The sequence below is a fragment of the Choristoneura fumiferana genome, chromosome 12 (genome assembly GCF_025370935.1).
Source record: "Choristoneura fumiferana chromosome 12, NRCan_CFum_1, whole genome shotgun sequence".
Classification (NCBI taxonomy): Eukaryota; Metazoa; Arthropoda; class Insecta; order Lepidoptera; family Tortricidae; genus Choristoneura; species Choristoneura fumiferana.
In genome coordinates, this window is record NC_133483.1 from 3,728,302 (window position 1) to 3,738,675 (window position 10,374).

General features: G+C 39.0%; 1 protein-coding gene across 2 annotated transcripts in view; it reads right to left on the reverse strand.

Moving 5' to 3' along the window:
- LOC141433130 (uncharacterized) overlaps positions 1–10,033 on the reverse strand; it is a 72,315-nt gene extending 62,282 nt beyond the window's left edge. The window contains exon 1 of one of the 2 annotated variants that reach the window (XM_074094979.1): positions 9,618–10,033. The gene's annotated coding sequence lies outside the window, so the exon portion shown is untranslated. Of the gene's footprint in view, positions 1–9,613 lie in introns of both variants that reach the window. The other variant, XM_074094980.1, reaches the window with a different exon arrangement.
- Between the last annotated feature and the right edge of the window lie 341 nt (positions 10,034–10,374).

Genomic DNA, 10,374 nt, shown 5'->3' on the forward strand with positions numbered 1-10,374 from the left:
AACACGAAACCTGTTTAAATATCGTAAACAAAGTAAAAAAAAAACAGTTTAACAGCAGTGAATAGTCCATATTCGGAAAGCAAACTACAAAAATGAGCAAGGAAGTTAGCATTGTATAAAACTCACGGTCTCAATGGGTACCAACAAAGATGGCCACAAATCGAGGCGATCATTAAAATACTATAAGGTCAAAAGCCATTGTATCACGTGCGCTTTCACTGAGCCGTCAGCTGCCCAGAACACGGTCGAGGCGAGTCGAGGTCGGATCGAGATGCATTCGGCTCCGAGTGAAAGTACACCGCGACCACCGCGACCGTCCAATTCTGCAGGGCTACTACGAAACCCGAAACTCGAAGTTCGTGTCGTGCGGTCCCTCTGACACTTATACTATTTAATACGAGAGCGAGAGGGACGGTACGATACGAACTTCGAGTATCGAGTTTCGGAGTAGGCCTTCTGTTACCTTGAACAAATTAGGAAAATGCTCAGGACAAAGCCTATCAGAATCGAGATTCTTGCATCTCTTACTTCTATAGGTGAGAAATTCTAGTATATTAGCTGTTTTAAATAGTAGTAACGTGCGTGTCCATATAGAGTATAGATTAGATAACCTCCTAACGCCCGAGTCAAATTTTTGATATATGAACATCAAACTTTATGTAATTTATGATAGCGTTTGAAGTTGAAATTACATTAAGTCCTTGATAAAGGACTCGGCATTAGGAGGATAAATCAACTTGACTTGAAATAATACATCCGCATTAATCAGTCTACAACAGCGGAGGGTGGAAAAATTCTATTAATTTTAAGAATTAAAAAATTCAATAGTACCTTCGAAAATGGTTTTAGTAGGTAGGTACCACTCGATCTGGATTTAAGTAAAGTACAATTCAATAGAATCTGTCAATTTTCTACATATTTAAGACACCCTATCGTGGGCACACTTGATTATATATGTCCCTGTTGTTGTAATTATCATCTAAAAGGAATCAAAAAAAGAAAAATAGTCACATCACAAAGCCTTAGGCAGCCCGGTGTTTATATTAGTAGGCTGGAAGTGTCTACAGGATTGTCAGATTCTATTGAATTGGAGTTTAATTTGGTGGTAGATTATGTTGATACATAATAATATGTTGTGTTGACAATAATGAGGTTACAGTTTCATTAAAGGCAAAAGGACGCAGAAAGAATAATTGCATTCTTAGTGCACTTTTATCGTTACATAATAACGTTAATGAGAATAAAATACCCCTTGTTAACGTCTAACGTCCAAATTGCAAAACAAATAATTAATTTAAAACAAATTAGCTATCTAGACTCAGTGGTGTGATGTAACCTACTATGTAACAGATTACCTGGTGTTGTTTCTCGTTTTTGTCATCAATAAGCCCAACTGACCATGAAACTTCGATTTTGTAGAATCAGACCGTTTCTGATGACTCCCCACGGTGGCCGAGTAAAGAAAGCTGGCAGCTCGATGTGGCAGCAGGGCTACTACGAAACTCGATGTTCGTATCGTACCGTCCCTCTCGCTCTCGTATTAAACAGTATTAAGTGTCAGAGGGACCGCACGACACGAACTTCGAGTTTCGTAGTAGCCCTGCAGCTATAATATATACTAGTAAAATCACCCGAGTAGTATACATTGCTAGCCTCAGATAATTATTCATCACATCAAAAGTAGATCGATAGATTTAAAAAAAAATCACTAAGTATATATTATTAAAATTTCAATCTTTTTTCGCTAAAATATGACTAAGTATATCTACATGGGCTAACTGAGCTACATTTATGATGTAACTTTTTAAAAACATGCCCCTATTAATTTTTAGGTTTCCGTACCTCAAAAGGAAAAACGGAACCCTTATAGGATCACTTTTTGTCTGTCTGTCTGTCAAGACCCTTTTTCTCAGGAACCCGTGGAGGTCTTATTCTTCGACTTCTTCTTCAGCGAGTTTTCGCCCACCATTGGGCATACGCCTCTCCAACCTTTCTCCATCCAGATCGACTATCTGTCTCTCTCTTCCAGACCGGCCGTACATGATACAGCCGCGTAGCCGTTTATGTTGCAAATTTTCGACACTCGCAAGGAAATCAAAACCTACAGGGTACTTTCCGTGAACTTAGAATCTTGAAATTTGGTACGAAGCAACGTCTTATAGCACAGATAAAGAAAAAATTGCGAAAAGCGTTAATTTTTAGTTACATCATAAAATAAAAATATTTTTAATAATTTGTACGGAACCCTCGGTGCGCGAGTCCGACTCGCACTTGGCCGGGTTTTTTTTTCATATACCTAGATAAATGTAATTTTCAATATACACATAAATTTACAGCACCTTGTATGTTTATCTTAGAGATGTCAAATATCAAACTATGTAAAGGCCCCGTGCCAAGCAAATTCCTCGTACCTGAGACTACCACCATCTTGCTCGCTAATCCTGCCGTGAAGCAGCAGTGATTGCACTGTTGTGTTTCGGCGTGGAGAGTAAGACAGCCGGTGAAATTACTGGCACTTGAGGTATCCCATCTTAGGTCTCTAGGTTGGCAACGCATCTGCAATACCCCTGGTCTTACCATCAGGAGATCCACATGCTCGTTTGCCATCCAGGCGAATAAAAAAAACGTCATTAAAATTATACGTTTCATTGGCTCCAGCAGGGCTACTACGAAATTCGAAAATCGAAGTTCGTATCGTACCGTCCCGCCGACACTTATTTAATATCGTAGTAGCCCTGCCGGACAAAGACCGAAACAATTTATCGGATCAGGCGTTACTTCGTGGAGGTCCATATCAATGAACTATAAAATAATTACTTTGCTCCACACTAAAACTAGTGGAGTGGAGGAGCTGTACGAACGCACATTTGTTTCATAGACGTAGCTATCGTAAGGTAGCGGGGGAACAAAGTGATTGTTTTAGTCCATTAAAGTCCGAAACCTCATGTAGAGTTGTCTCAGGAATGCTCTAATATTTTTAAGTAAGTAGATGAAATTATTTTTTGATAAAACTTTCATTTTTAATAAAAGCTTTTTTGCTGGCTGTACTTTTTGTTGACTGTGCTTGTATTGTTACCCAAACTAAATTTGAATACCACAAGTCGATGCCATAAACCTTTGAAAAGTTCCGTCCTGTGGAGACGATTCTGGCCGGACTACCAGGATGTCACTATCAGATTACTTATTGTGTTGTCACCTCAGAGATTGTCACTAGATTTACATAAGTTTACCAAATTTCAATGTATACCTACCATTATTTTAGTGTCTATGATTTGTTTACAAGCAGTATCGGTGATGTATACTTCTTGACTATACTTCTTTGGTAATTATTACACAACATCGATGCTGGCTGCTCTGGCGTAATAACTACCGGTTTATTTATCACTTTCCACTGTTCATTCCAATTTGACTGATTATTATTAAAAAAAAAAAAAATGTATGAAAAAGTTTAGGTAAAAAAGGTAAAGGTGATATATTTTTGGCCGGTACTGTATTACGTATTAATCGCGGTACTGCATATGAAATTTAAAGGCTAGCATCCTAATGAAATCTAATTAGTCTATTAGCTAGATTACTTATCATAAATTATTTGACAATGTATTTTTATTTTTTACTAGCTGCTGCCCGCGGCCGTTGTATTTTTTCTGTATTGTCTTCCGTAAAAACCTTCTCCTGACAGTAACGAACACAACAAAAATGGAATTTGCGAAATCGGACCAGTCGTTCCCGAGTTTTGCGCTTAGCAACACATTTTACGCTTCATTTAATTTTATTCATAATTTAATTTTAATTTTATTTGACTTCTAATTAATTGAAAATACAGACTGAAATATAGATGCACAGAAAAAACCAGAAAAATAAGACCAGCACTGGGAATCGAACCCAGGTCCTCGGCATTCCGTGCCGCGTGCTATACCGCTGCACCACTGCTGGACAACAGTACAGACACGAATATCCCCTATGCACCACATATCTCAGCTTGTTTGTTTCTAATTAATTGTTATTGATTGTTTTTATGGACTAACGTCTGGAATAAATATATCGCATTTCATATCATTTAATTTCATTTTTATTTATACTGGTAGATAGATAAATAAAAAAAATATGAAAATATTGCCAGATAAAATTCCCTTTAGCAACGTCTGTCACGGCCCCCGCTCCCGGCCTATGCCGCGCTTCATTTTTGTACAACTCCCACTGTTTTTAGGGTTCCAGCAAAAATTTAGTTCCCCAATAAGATTCCGTCGCCATAAGTAATTGAGAACCGCTGAATTACACGAATCAGTGATCCGGTTCGAAGGACTACGTAAATTAAAACTTGTGCTGTAGTAACTTTTTTATGCAGACGGTATTTAAGTGCGACCCGAATGTGAAGCTAAAGTGTAACGTGTGATAGTAAGGCTGCGTTTCCACCGCGCGAGCTATGTGCGAGGATGCGTTGCGAGGAATGCGCTTGTCATGAACCAATAGAAACGCTTAGGCTGGAAACAGTGCTCGACCGACGGTCAGCGTAGCTATATCTATGCAAGTCTATGAATGCGCACACAGCTACGCTGACGGTACGCGCGTGATTTGGTGCGCGCGTATGGTCGGTCGAGCCGTCGGTCCGGCTCGTCGGTCGCACGGCGTTGGTCGACCGACGAGCTATGAGATTGTATGGATGCGTTCAGTGCTTCGCTGACTGAGCGACCGACCTGTGAACTGTTCACACGCGTCGCAGTTCGCCGTCAGCGTAGCACTGAATGAATTTTCGCAACTGACGGTCAGCGCTGACGGTCAGGACGTACCGTCGGTCGAGCACTGTTTCCAGCCTTAATTTACATATTCTCGCTCAGCGCAGTTCTAGTGGAAACAGCTCAGCGGAGCGAGGTTTTTGTATATACAAAACAAGGGACGGCTGTATGCCAGTAATGTGTTGCGAGGGATGTGTTGCGAAGTAGGTTAAGTAGGTACTCGCTCAGTTATTAGCGGCCAGTGGCGCGCGTGCTTTGCGGGGCTACTACGAAAATCGAAAAGTTCGCGTCGTTCCGTCCCTCTGACGCTTACGAGACGACAGTGAGAAGGACGGTACGATACGAACTTCGATTTTCGATTTCGTTTGTTTGATAAGAGCCCAATACACGCCCTCGCTACACATCCTCGCACCGCTCAAGTACCACGCACATCTCTGGTGGAAACAGCCTCAATGTTCCATATCCTCGCACCGCTCAGCGGCCTCGTAGGCACATCTCTAGTGGAAACGCAGCCTAAAAATTATTTTAATTTGTTGGCAAAGTACTATGAAACCAGTTAATTTTGGACCAACCGTAGAACTTTCTCACAGTAAGTTTCATAATGAATTCCCTTGTCAAGCAATGCGACATAGCTATGACTTTTTCTGTGAAAAGGTACAGTGGATCATGATACGTTGGTTCGATAGTGCATATCTTCCGGGTGTTAATGTAGAACTGGTTACCGATTTTATAAATGTTAATTTCCTTTTAAATAAGTGCACGATTTAAATTAAATAAACTAGTTCGCGCTGAGAAGTACTAAAGATGGTAATCAATTGAGTAGTCATTTAACTAGACAATTACCTACTTACTCGTCACTTGAGTGGTCATTAGATTTGATGATGGAAGGCTTATGAGGTCAAGACATCGAAATCGATCTACGAATTTCGATTTAAGTAGGTACATGTCGTGACGTGTTTAATTAGTACCGTACGATAACCACTTTTAACTTTCAAGCCAAATATAATAATACTCGTTTAACGGTTAAGCACATTTCATCAAATACTAGTTGTTGCCCGCAATTTCGCTTGCTTGACGTGGGAACTTTGCATTTTATGTGATAAAAAAGTGGCGTGTTACTTGCTTAGGTATATGTACTTATTATAATGCAGTTTATATGTAGGTGAAAGTACTTTATTTCAGAAACAGTATTTTGTAAGAATCTTATTAAACTGACCTATCCTAACCTACCTCATTCTATAGGATGATATTAAAAAAAAAACTTTTTAAAAAAATGTACTTAAAAGTATCCCCCGCGGCATGGACCCAAAGATGCTGGCAGCATTTCCTCGCTGTACTTAAGTATATCAATAAGTAAGTACCTACTTTTTGATTTATTTTATAACAAATAGACAATCAAATCTTTTCTCTTGGTAAGATGCTATAACCATTATTGTATATGCAGTCTATGACTACAAAATATTTTCAGATGTCAATTTTTAAACTTTAGTTGGTTTTAGTTAGGTTTTTGAAAATCAACCCCTGAAGGGGTGTAATAAGGGATGGAATGTAGAGGCACAGTTTCGGAGTCTGAGGTTAATATACTATGCTAGTAAAAACGGGTAAAAGCTAGTACTGAATTGTAGGTTCCATCCAGTGTTACGATTCAGTTGCTACGATACGTCACGAACCGTTAACTTGAGTATTTTACGATAATTATATTCAATACGTGCCAATTCCAATCAGAGACAGTCCACCAACCGTTACCTCGATCGATATGCCACTGCAGTTTGGCTTTTAGTCGCCAGATTTTAAGTCTTTAAAAAGATTTTAAGTGGCAATATGGGGATGTAAAGTAGACTTTGTTACCTTCTCCAGCCAGAGATCCAGCTTTATATTGAATCAGGTGTTACTTTGCTTGCGAAGGTCGATATCAATGAACTAAAAAAATATTTTTCTTCGAACTATGCTTTAATTTCATCATAACCGCACTAAATACCCAGCACAAAGCGGGGCTTTTCTGCTTTAGAGCAGAAAAAAAGTATGAAAATCCTTTATTGCATTGTTTTAGATTTTTTAAATTGCACGACCAAAGAGGTAACACAAGTATTTTTGCTATCAAATTAGCCTGCATAGTGTAAAAAAAAGTCTAATGAAATTTAACAGATTGCATACAAAAAAATTTACCAAAAATAGTAATTAGCCGTAGATTTAAAAAAAACTGTGTGTTTGGTTGGCCAACCTGGCGCCCATCCGAAATTTGACAGATCGTGGGTAAAAATATCTGCTATAGGTAAAAAAAAAAAATTGGCGGGAACCTACCGAATGAGGGCTATCGTTTTTTGTCTCTAGTGAGACATCTAGTGATGGCGCACTGTAGCGTGAGGTTTTTAAGTATGGCTTTCAAAGTATGTTATTACGGGCGTGAAAACAAAGTTTAGATTAAAATCATATTTAATACACCTTAAAACCGTACCATAAAAATAACGAGCATGCCACAGTGTTGTTTAGTCCCCGTTTTGTTCGGAAAAAAGGGAGGACAAAGGTTTCCGAAAGACAAAACTGTCTCAAAACACAGACATTCATTGCCCCGGAACGCATATTTGCCATAATTAATTTCAGATATTGCAAAATATTCACAAAATTATTCTAATTATAAATAAACCCGCGTAGCTCACTCAAGAACTATGAGATTTGACATTTCGGAGACCTCACGCTACACTAGCGCCTCTAGTGGCGAATTCATACGCGATAGCCCTCATTTTTCGTGGACATACTTTGTGAGTGCGAATGTAAATTTACAAAAATGGAATCATCGAGTGCTAGTGACATTTCTTTCCTATTAATTGCTTAGCATGATTCATTTTTTCGTCTACTTTTCCTGTAATAGTAGAAAGAAAAGCTACTCGTAGCTATGCTACTCGTATTAAGTAATTTATATTGCCCTCGTGCTTTTTAACGCTCGGGCTCCAAATCGGCACTCGGTGCAGTAATAAAAACTTTCTGCTTGGTGCAACAATCTACCTCACCCGCGACCTTAGGATAGCTAAGCTACGTCTATCCAAAAAATATGTTAATTCATCTCCTTCACCAACACACTGTAAGAACACACAAAATAAAACTCAACAAAAGTACATCTTCAGAACAACATAACCATTCACCATGCTGCCAGATGTTATTATAACTTTGAGAGCCACCCCTGTGGCCACAAATATTAGAGGATGGGCCAATCAACCTATTTTACCGACACTTTGGGCGTCTCCTGCCTGCGTTACCAAAAAATCGTACTTCCAACAAGATATTTCACAGTCTAATAAGTTGAACTTACGTAGGATGGCATGTATTCATGTACACCATCTATTCAATTACAGAAAAAAACATGTTTACTTACAAAAATCTGCAATTGTTTAAAAAATGTCGCGGACAGATTAGTGCGGGTAAAAAAAGTTGATTGGCCATATGTACGAATTGTCAAGGGCTCAGTCAACCGCTACCTCGGCCGTGCTGCTGCACTTTCGTAAAACTTTAATCTGATTAGTAAATATATCACGTACATAGGTACCTACTCGTATATATCGGTTTCATCATTTCGCTTGAACGGTTAGCAATTGTTCGACGCTATGCATTACAATGTGGGACCCCGTGAATTGACTATACTGAATACCGCATAGCGTTAGATAAAAATACTCTTATGACCATCAGGGCTACTAACTACGAAATTTGAAAATCGAAGTTCATGTCATTCGATCACTCTAACGATTATACGAGAGTGAGAGGGACGGTACGATGCGAACTTCGATTTTCGAATTTCGGAGTAGGACCTCATGCTAGTTATCCGGTCTACATTGATGTATTGCACACACACTCCTAGATTACGTTTAGTTTTTTTTTTATATATCTTGTATTGTGTTAACCTTAGATTACTTTGTTAAACAGTAGTTACAGACATCTGGAGGTCGGAGACCTGATGACCTGACACACAGGTCCTTCCTAGTTCGGGCACCAGTCTCTGCTACACGGGTCTACGATTCGAACTTCGATTTTCGAATTTCGTAGTGGCCCCTCTGCATCGTCATCTAAAATATTTATGGACACATCCACATCAAGTTTCACGTCAATGCAATACGGCCCGTTAAATAAAGGGTCGTAAATCTTGTCAAAAGTTATGTGGAATGAAGTAGCAATAGTCTATGGTATGGGTAGTGTCCCAAAAAACCCATGTGCCAGTATGCTACTGCTACCGCTAACGGTGTCGTGGGAGGCTGCCGATTGTCAATTGTTTCTGCCGAAGTCTCCGCGAAAGAAACAGAGGCCGTTCGGTTTATAGAGAATACATATTTATGAAGCTCAGCTCAGCAATCGACCTATTCTCTTTAAAGTTTTTGTTGGATTAGTATTGTTCCCATTGTCAGAAGGTTCGTGTTTGATGCAATTATCTAGTTTACGTGTTTCTGATAGATAATTAGGTTGAACCATTGTTTTAAGCCTTTAAATACAGTAACGTTTTGTTGCTTTGCGAGATATTAACATGATTCCTTGCCTTACAGAGCTATATGGCACGTTTATATTATTGTGATATAACTTCATTGCATTTTCCTTTAAGTGCAGCTGCGGAACCTGCTTTAGCCTATAACTTCGATTATGAGAAAGGTTATCCAGTTCAACTTATTACCAGCTATTAACTTGTAAAGGACTTATCATAACTGAGTATCTTTGAATATTGAGGTGAACAAATAAACAACGACGAAATAAATTGCAAATTAGTCAATACAATAGTCTATTAAGAATTTGTTCAAACAGAAACATGCGTTAAGCCAATTAAACAATTAACACTCACAGATTGAGCAATTACCCATTTACACACTTAATAGTTAGAACTTAGAAGTTAAATAAATAAATACTTACAGTTATTCCGATGCGGTCCGCTATTGGCGTTTGTACACAAAACTTTCTACAAAGTCAAACAAAACATGCGCACTTTTTTTTAATCAGAACGAGTGTTTCACACTTAAATGCTGCACCGAGATCCTCCGTAGAGGTTTTATTAAATTTACGAGCGCACGGAACGTAGGATTTTTGACACGCGCGCGTTTTTCCGCGTCGCTTGTTAGACTGCGCGTGAGTCGGTGTAGAGAAACTCTAGAGAAAAGCAGCGTCCCCCTCAGCTGCTACTAACCAGTTACATCAACGATCTCGTCACTGGCATTGTGTCTGCTGCACTCAGAGTAGACGATTAACTTTACTAAAGTAATAGCTTAGCGCCACTTCCGCTTTCTGACACGTAACGACAAACTCGGGTAGTTCGATGATTACGTATTTTGATATTTGGATAACCTGATTGGATAACAAAACAAATAGGAATCGGTTGGGTTGGAATACTTAGTTTTTGTGTTAGCATTTCCTTGTTGGATAATGTTACTTGTGCATATTTAATTCGCTGCAGCGATGTGCAACGAGACCTTAACGGATGAGTTCAGTTTCCACGGCCGTAACATACCCGCCGTACAAAAAATATGCCGGTGCTACAATTTTGGTTAAAAAAAACCTTTACCTTACCCTAGGTATAGTCGATCAAGAAATTGGTTTACCACCAAGGTTTAATGTAATTTGTAGCGCATAACACGTCAAAGCCTATTTTCATTCACAAGTCAATATGACAGTC